Source organism: Propithecus coquereli, unplaced genomic scaffold (assembly GCF_000956105.1).
Source record: "Propithecus coquereli isolate 6110/MARCELLA unplaced genomic scaffold, Pcoq_1.0 Scaffold29, whole genome shotgun sequence".
NCBI classification, from domain to species: domain Eukaryota; kingdom Metazoa; phylum Chordata; class Mammalia; order Primates; family Indriidae; genus Propithecus; species Propithecus coquereli.
The window spans coordinates 5,265,415-5,274,295 of record NW_012148507.1 but is presented as its reverse complement, the minus strand read 5'-3'; positions in this window follow the sequence as shown (position 1 = coordinate 5,274,295).

Sequence of the window (8,881 nt, the reverse complement as noted above, 5' to 3'; positions counted from 1 at the left end):
CAACTTTCAAAAGAAACACAGAGGGGAGCTTGGATTCTCAAATATGTGCAGCTGTACTTTGGTCTCAGTGTTTTCTTCTAATTCATAATAAATAAAGTCAGATGAATTTAGTAGCATATTTCCATCATCAGAATATATCTCCCCCCTCCCCTTCCTTCTTTCCCTCCCAGGAGGGTATATCGTTGGAGAAGAAGTTAATTTAACTAGAAAAGCTGAAACTGACAACGTGGAACTCTGATTCTCTTGCAAATGCAGCTCTGATTATTACAAAATCTTCCTATGACAGGTCCAATATGTCGCTTTTTACCGGTAAATTATCATTCATCCTGCAAGGTGCAAGAACTTAATCCTTTGCATTTAAGGAGCTCAGAGCTTGAACACTATAATTCAACCCACTTCTTTTTCTGGAGACACTCAAAAAAGTGCTTGAAATGTGCCCATGTGCAAACTTTCCCTTGGTGTCATTATAGGCTCAATTCTGCGGACTGAGGTTTAACCTACTTGTGGTCTATTTTGTCTCTAGTCCTCTTGAAGTTGCTAACGTGTTGGACAGAGCTTTGCTTGCACGGTACCTTAATAAAGCAAAACAAAACATCTCACTTCATACAATTTCCACCAGTTCAAATATTTTAGGAGGTGGCATGAAATCATGGAAAGGGTGGGGATGCATAGAGTCAGACCAATTTGAGTTCTAACTATCTAGTGACATTATTTACTAGCTGTTTGAGCTTGAACAAGTCATTTTAACTCCCTGAACTTCAGCTTCCTTTTGTATAAAATAAAGCTAATAAGTTCTATCTTGTCTGGTTGTATTGAGGAAGGTGTGGAATATAGTACCTGGATGTCAGGGATATGACTACGTCAATCAGTTGACATTAACCTGTCCTTTAAAATTTCACATTAATAAAAGTTAGTTGGGTCACTCACCCATCATACATTGATTGAGTGGCCCATCATCCCTCTAATATGGTCCAGGATTTGGGAATTCTCATGTTTTACTTAGGCCCCTCTGGCTTCAACCCCTGTTTCTGCTTCATTGTTGACTTCACCTCTGCCTACCGGTCTTCCCCTGTCTTTTGTTTTTTCAGTCTATTTGGAGAAGATTTTTTAAAAATGTCTTACTTCATCATGTAGACTGACTTTCTTTCTCTGGTTTTGTTCAAGAATACATTTTTTTAAAAATGTATCATGACGCTATAAATAAATAAATAAAAATCAACACATGGCAAATATTCTATTTAATAAGGGCACCTGTAGGATGTTGCAACTGGTTCAAAGGCAAATTCAAAGAATCACACACAGACATTAATGACAAAATTGGTCAATATTCACAGAGAATACGAAACTGTATCTCCTCTAAACACAATTTACATGTCTATGGGCAAGAATCATTTGCATTATTATCAGTATTCTATAATTTACAGAGTCATAAAAGAACTCAAAGACAATGAGAACAGAGGATATCCTGAAATGGTCTGCTAGAGAGGACACTCTGCTTTTGTTTCCCCCATTTCAAAATCTTTCACAGTTTTTCCTGAGAGCTCATTCCTAGCTTATTCTGGCCAACTCAGATGGACTATTTTTACTGTATCTAAACTGTTCATCAGTTCCAGCGCATAACTAAAAAAAAAAGACCTATTATTTCTACACAGGAGTATATTGCTGCCGTCTTTGTTTCTCTGTCTCTACCACGTCAATAAAATACTTGGCACTTTGTATACCTTCAACACATGCTGCTTCCTTTTTACTCTTCCGGGCTTGGTCTTCAATGCTCAGCTCAGACACTATGTTTGTTACATGCTTTGCAGTATTTCCCTGAGCTGAAAATATTCTTCCTACTCTGAATTTTCACTGTAACTGCTCCATCACGACGTTAGGAGTGTTGAACATCCTAAGAGTAATTGGTATCGTCCTTATCTCTGCTACTTCTTCAGTCTATGCCTAAGACTACTTTAAATGTCTTTAAGGAACTTCACAGAGTGTGCCAGAGATCCTTGAACTTACTGTTTGTGTGCAAAGTTGAACTAACTCAAAGAAGTGAAATAGAGATTGGGAAAGTGAAATTGTGGCTTCAGGTGTGTTTGTATTTTTATCATCCCCAAATCTCGTTTTAACATCAGAATATAGTCTTGCAAAAACACTGTTAGACATCATTCAATGACATAGAGGAGTCTGGAAGGAAGCAGAGGGGCTAGGATCAGAAGTCCTTTGAAAGCTTTCTAATTACAGGTTTCATTGAGAAGATAAAAATTACTTTTACTCTGGGAGGGCGGTAAAAACAGGGAGAGGTTATTTAATTGCCTTTCATAAAATGGGAAAAGAATCTGATTGTTTCTCAACCTGCTCATCAGTGTTATAATCAGTCATGTAGAACTGTATTTCTCAATGTGGGCTTCACGGTCTAACTGCATTAGAATATTCCAAGGGCTTGTTACAAGTAGATTTTTAAACTAGGGTTTTATATTTGGCATCACCCTGAAAATCAGAATATTTGGGGTGTGAGTCTCAGAGTCTGAATTCTCATTAAAGACACCAGGTGATTCTTATGCCGACCGAAGTATGGGAATTCGTCTATAGGAAATGTACTATTTTTATAATGTTATGTTTATTTATAAAATGTAATATTTTATATTTGGGGAATTCCTGCTAATATGGCCAGCAGCAGAGCAGTCCAGTGGCAACAGCAGTGCCACAGCTTCCAGAAGACCTCAGGTTTGACCAGTGCTCTGTCATGACCTGTCAGGTCCCTTGTGTAAGTCTGCAAACCTAACTGGTCCCTGACTTTTTCAGGGACAGTGTTGAACTAAATGATCTCTATGTCTCTTCCAGTCTTAAATTTGCCTTATTCTTTTCACAAGTAAGCGTGAAGATAAACTTGTTCTTCTGGTAACAACACGTTTAGGGAGGACTGTATTTTCTCTGAGTCTCATAAACATGTTAATTCAACTGCCTGCCCACAGATAGCTACAGAGAAAGACACTATGCAAGGTTCACTAATACCATTTCACGAACCATTAGGTATCTTGGTTCTGTTCATGTGATTGATTTGTGTGTGCTTGTTTTCTTTTGTTTAGGCCTATGTAGCATTCTTTTTTTTTGAAGGAACTAAAGCAGAAATGCACATCTGAATTTCCTCCCCTGGGGGAACATTATACCTGAAGCCTAATAAAGAATTAAATAAGAATGCAGGAAGTCAGCATTATGGGCAATAAAAATCCCATTGTTCTTTCAGAAACAGACTGAAAGGCAATGCTCACCCTCCTTTGTACTAGAGCTCAATTAATTTAGCTAGCCTAATTTTTCTTCCTTTATTAACTGTCCTCTGTGCTTAATGGGAACAAATGTGAGATGGAAAGATGGAGTATTCAAGCGTCTGTAGGACTAATTTTAGCACCAGGGCTAGTTGTGTGAGGCTGGGAGCCAGGTGCATTTCAGTCCTAATGAGGTGGCACCTCCTTGATGCTTTTGACCTTGTCCATTATAGGTGGGAATTTGTAGAAACCATTTAGACAGCTTAAAGTACAGTTGACAGCCCTGTCTACACCATTCATCCTTATCCATTTTAGCACCACGAGAGCAGGCCGAGTGACATTTCCTGTAAATAGAGAATAACGTACATTCATCCAGTCCTGGAACAGACACAAACGTGAGTTGACACCTTCCTCTGGCTCTCCTGCCCAACAGGAAATCAGCATGAATAATTCCCAAATGGTCCTGACTTTGCTAATGGGTCACACACCAGGTCAGCAGGTTTTTCAGAGGACCACCAAACCTGTGGCAAACACCTGACAATAGAAAAGAATAAAGTAAGCTTTATGCCTAAGGACAGTTTCTTCCAATTAGTTCAGTGAGCACCCTTGCAGAATCACCTGCTAGACTCATCCCAAATCTGATGAATCAGAAAAGCTGATGGAGTCATTGCTGTCTGTGAATCCCTGTTTACTGATTTTCATGGCCTGCTGTAAGGCTTACTTTTAAAATATTCCACATGAAGAAAGATGATGGCTATCTTTGATCTTTGCTAATGCTTGCTCCTCTTGAGCACTCTTGAGAAACATCTTAACTAAGATGGTTACAGTTTCCAAAAGCCTTCTGTTTGTCATTTATTTGTTAAATCTGCTCCCTTATGTATACTTTCCACCACCTTTTCAGTGAAGACTATCATTTTAACAACTCAAAAACAGTAAAATAAACAAACAACAGACAAACTGAAACACTTCCCCATTGTCATTCTCTTTCCCTCACTAAGAAATTGCCTGAAAAGAGAAAAGCATATAATTGGTACAACCCACTTCAACAGGAAAGCTCTTCAAGGGCATGGGCTTTGTGTGATACTTTCTCTTGAGATGACACAAGATAGGTTGAAAAATTTCACAGTTTCATGGCTACTGGGCTTAGGAGTAAGTCACTGACATAACAGTGAAATTAAAGACTTGCTAGCTTTGCTCAAAACACTTTGTTAATGTCTGAATTTCCTGAGGGGAGAAAATAATATCTTTCTCTTTCTTGGAATAGGTGTTATAAATAGAAGATAATAGAATGGGAAGATATGTATCTAGTGACAGAGTAAAGAATGGAGTTCAGGAATACCTTATATTATTTTTGACTCAACAAGTACATTCCAACTTCGTCAATTCTCAAGATGTCGAGAAGCCTCTACCTGTGAAATGCTTATACCATTGGAATAAGTGTGTTCACTGTATGCATATGAGAGAAAAAAACAACCACACACTTTTTTTTTTGCTTTTGGAAGGTCTAAATTTATTTCCCCAATTCTAAGTCTATGCCAAAGTTCCTAAACCACCATCCTTCTCTTCTCTTCTTTTACCTTTTTATTGATATTTCCCTCTCTGCTTCTTACAATTTCTTCCCTCCCATGCATACTTAACCCTATCCCCAAAGCCTAAGAAATATATGAATGTATGAAGAAAGGCACAGAAGAACATTGATAAAGGAAATCATTTTATTCCTAGCATGAGTGATTACATAATGTTGTCGAAGGGACACTGAGCTCAGAATCAGAAGGAATGAATTGTATTTTCTGAGTTCTATTGACTAGCTGTATGGCCACTGATAATTTATATATCCTGAGTTCACTGTCCTTATCTGAAAAAAAATAGTTGTATCTGCCCTGCTTAATACATAAGATGGACATAAATACAAATATGTGAATTTAGCTGAAGATGTAATTATAGATCATTTCAGGAAAGGGTTAAAATCAAAAGAAAAAATAATTAAGGACTTTATCTTCCATGAAGGTAGCAATTTAAGCATGATCTAGAATCTTTACATATCAACAAAAGGTATATAAAGCACACAAAAAAAAAGGCATATGTTTTTTTTCTGAAAAAAACAGTAGTCTTCCCAATGTGCTTTCTCCGTAAGTTGTTCTTTCCTACCCTAAATCAGATCATGAAAATTTTGGGGACCCCCGAGGATCAACCAAACCAGAATAATCATTGAAACCCAAGAGTCCATATACACCAGAGACAGTGACAGTATGAAGCCAGGACAGAGAGTACAGCTGTAGCTCCTGGCCTTGCAGCCATAGTGGCCAACAAGACTGAAAAGAATCCTCTGCATCTCAGGGCTGCAATGAGCACAGTGAAGGAAGCACAGGTGAGTATATATCTCAGCAGTTACTGCAGTGCACAGAACACTGAGCTCAGTACAGAATAATGTCGGTGCCAAGTGCACACAACACATCAGATAAAAATTAGGGTGGTGGTTTTTCAGATTGGACAAAAAGACTACTCTTCCATGCAACAACATAATACAATGCATGGATGTGCGAATGCAAAGAGACAGAGATAGATGAAAAGGATAAGAGTAATAGTAGCAGCAGTCACAGCTGCAGTGAAAGTGAAAAGTCTTAAATATTACTAAGTGGACTTAAGTAAATGCAGTGATAGTATACACTGACCTTTTGGATAGAGTTCTAGAAATGTTAGAACTGCATAAAAAAAGAAAATTAGGTCTGGGGAATTATAGGACCTTAGCGTAGATCGATGCCACATAGGAGATCACCAAGACCAAGATTTAGCCATCCCTGAGTGAGGTGAGACTAGGAATTATAGCAGAACCAAATCTATGTGTTCTGTTGGTGTAATAAGGCACACACATGCCTACCTTTTACTTTTAATTAAATCATTTGTTTTCCTAGTTTCTACATTAAAAAAATTGAGTATTGATATGCAGTAAGATTTTGGTGGCTAACAGATATTACCCTTGGTAATGTCTGCAAAACCTATTGACCTGTTGCAGAAACATTGAAAATGCAGCTGGAACTAGAACAGGAACCGTCTTAGCTGTGAGCCTGTCATAAAGATCATAGAAAAGCTTGGAAAGCCTAAGATGTGACAAAAATGCAAGGTTATGTTACTAAAAATACTGCGTAACACAAACACGAGAAGGGTCTCTAGAGCAGATCAGCTGCCAGTTGCCTGTCACGCACCCATCCACCGCACTTTTCCTCTTACCAGGGCTCTAGTGAAATAAAGGAGGTCAAATTTATCAGGAAGTACAAAAGGGCAAATACATCACTGGAATTACTATTATAGCTATCATCTAAAATACTTGTTGCCTACTAGCTCTTTCTTGCGAATATAATCTCCTTGTTGCTTTACTAGCTTGTTAGTTTCTTGCTCAAATATTCATCCTTCTTCATTCAACAATGACTCATGACTCATCCCAGTAAGTGCCAAGGACTGTGCTTTCACAGAACTCTAGTCATTAGCAAAACAGATGAATTCCCTACACCTCACGAAGCTGATAGTGTAGTGAAGAGGTAGAAATTACACGCGTCCCTGTGTGGCTGTGGATGAAGGTTACGCAAGTCCTTATAAACCGTAATAAGTGTAAAAATGCGCAGGGGGCCAATGAGAGGGTATAAGTCTGGGATCTTGTTTAAGTTGGGGGATCAAGGAAGGCCTCTCAGGTGAAGTGGCTCTGAATCTGGAACCTGAAAGATGGGTGGAAATGAGAGAATATTAGTGTGGGGGCAAGAACGTCTCAAGCGTAGGGACGTGCAAAGACACAGAGGAAACATGGAGTTAGCATATTTGAAAAACTGAGAAAGAACCAATGTGGCCTGAGTCTAGTATATAAGAGGAGTAGCCCAACAAGAGGGGAGGATGGGGAGGGAGGCTGGGCTCATGTTGTCTTGCAGGGGGGCAACGCTAAACACATGGGTCTTATCCCATGTGGGATTTCCCGGTGTTTTGATAGTCACTCTTCTCTCCTTGTCATCTCTTACCTCTGCTCCACTCTCTTCATGATCATTTCTGTATTCCTCATTCCCCGATTTTCCACACAGCTCTATCTTCTATTTCCTGGCAGTTTCCACTCGTTTCTCTTGAGTGTTCCATCCAAAGATACACAAGAGAAACCAACCATGGCTGAAACAATACCATGACCGAAAATGACGCCCAAAGTAGTGAACAACTAGGGCCAGCGCTGCACGTCATGTGGCCCTTTTAAGTTCAGAAAGGAGCACTTTAGAGGTGGTGTGGGAAACCCACCTGCAGGAGAGTGGAGGGTGGATGAGAGTGCAATGTTTCCCTGAGCATGTGGAAGCTACTGCTCAAAGCAGCTGCGATCACTTTCCAAGTGTGCAAAGGCAAAATAGACTAGAGGGACACATAGTAGGGGATGGAGGTTTTATTTTACTTCTCCTGGTGGTAAAGCATGCTTGTCCCCAATTCATCACTCGGACAAAGAATTCTAAAGCTCAATATGTCACTAGTGGCACTTAGGGTTGTGTCTCCCTAGCCCGAGCCCTCACATTCCATGACCACTTAGCATCTGAGATCCTGACAGCAGAATTTCCCAAGGACCCTGTGAGCTGCCTTCAAGGAGGTCCCCAGTTAATTCTGCATATCACAGAGGAGCCGGGCATATCCAAGAAGGATTGGCCAGAGGATATTTTTTCCTAGTAGATTTGCTCTTAATCTTTTAAATTCTCTTCCTGCCCAACACCTTCCCCAATTGCATGCCTCCCATACCATGATATAGGGTCCTGAGGGTTAGGGAGTTGAGAAGTTAGGGAGGTATAGAGGGAAGAGGAGCTAGAGAGAAGAAAAAACATTTTTGCTTAAGGAAAATTTCACATTTTGCTTCTATGTTTTAAATCTATGAGCTTAAAAATATTAATTCTGAAAAAACGTATAAAATCCCAATAGCTAGCAATTTTTCAAATTATTTAAAATGGTTAAAGGAGCACTCAAAAATGAAATGATAGCAATCTTAAGGTGCCTAAGTGCATTTCAATCTTGGAAGAATTTGCCTTAAAACAATAATCGATCAATTATTAATATTCATCTATTATTATTAAGTTTTTTCTTTTAGGAAAATATAATATCAGCAATTTCTATAGTTTTTACCAGCACTAATTTCCTTTCCCTCACCTGTCATTTGGTTATTTATATCTGAGGTGGAAATAATAGACGGTAAATCCTGCAGGGCACCAACCGTTAGAAACTCTTTAGATTTAAATATGCGAATTTAAACACAGCTGCAGGTAAGACCCCTGGGTGCTTAGTAGCTGAGGGGAATGTACAGACACCACTCGTGTTCCTTTTTTGCATATTTCATGTTGCTGTCTTCCAAATATAACACAGGCTTCCCTAGGGAGCCTCCCATAGGTATAAAAAGAGAACTCATAAAAATAATGCTTAGTAATATTATTTGGGGGCAGTACTTTTCTCTAAACTCACAGGTCCACACCAAAGATGAATGGCGAACGGCAGGGGGCAGTTCCTGGGCAAGGAGACATTAGCTGCTAACTGGAATCCCTGGGAAGCAATAGAACTGCTCTACTTCAATGGTCATTTTCTTTCTTATTTTTTTAAAACTTTTTTTTAAAAAAGAATTAGGGATAATG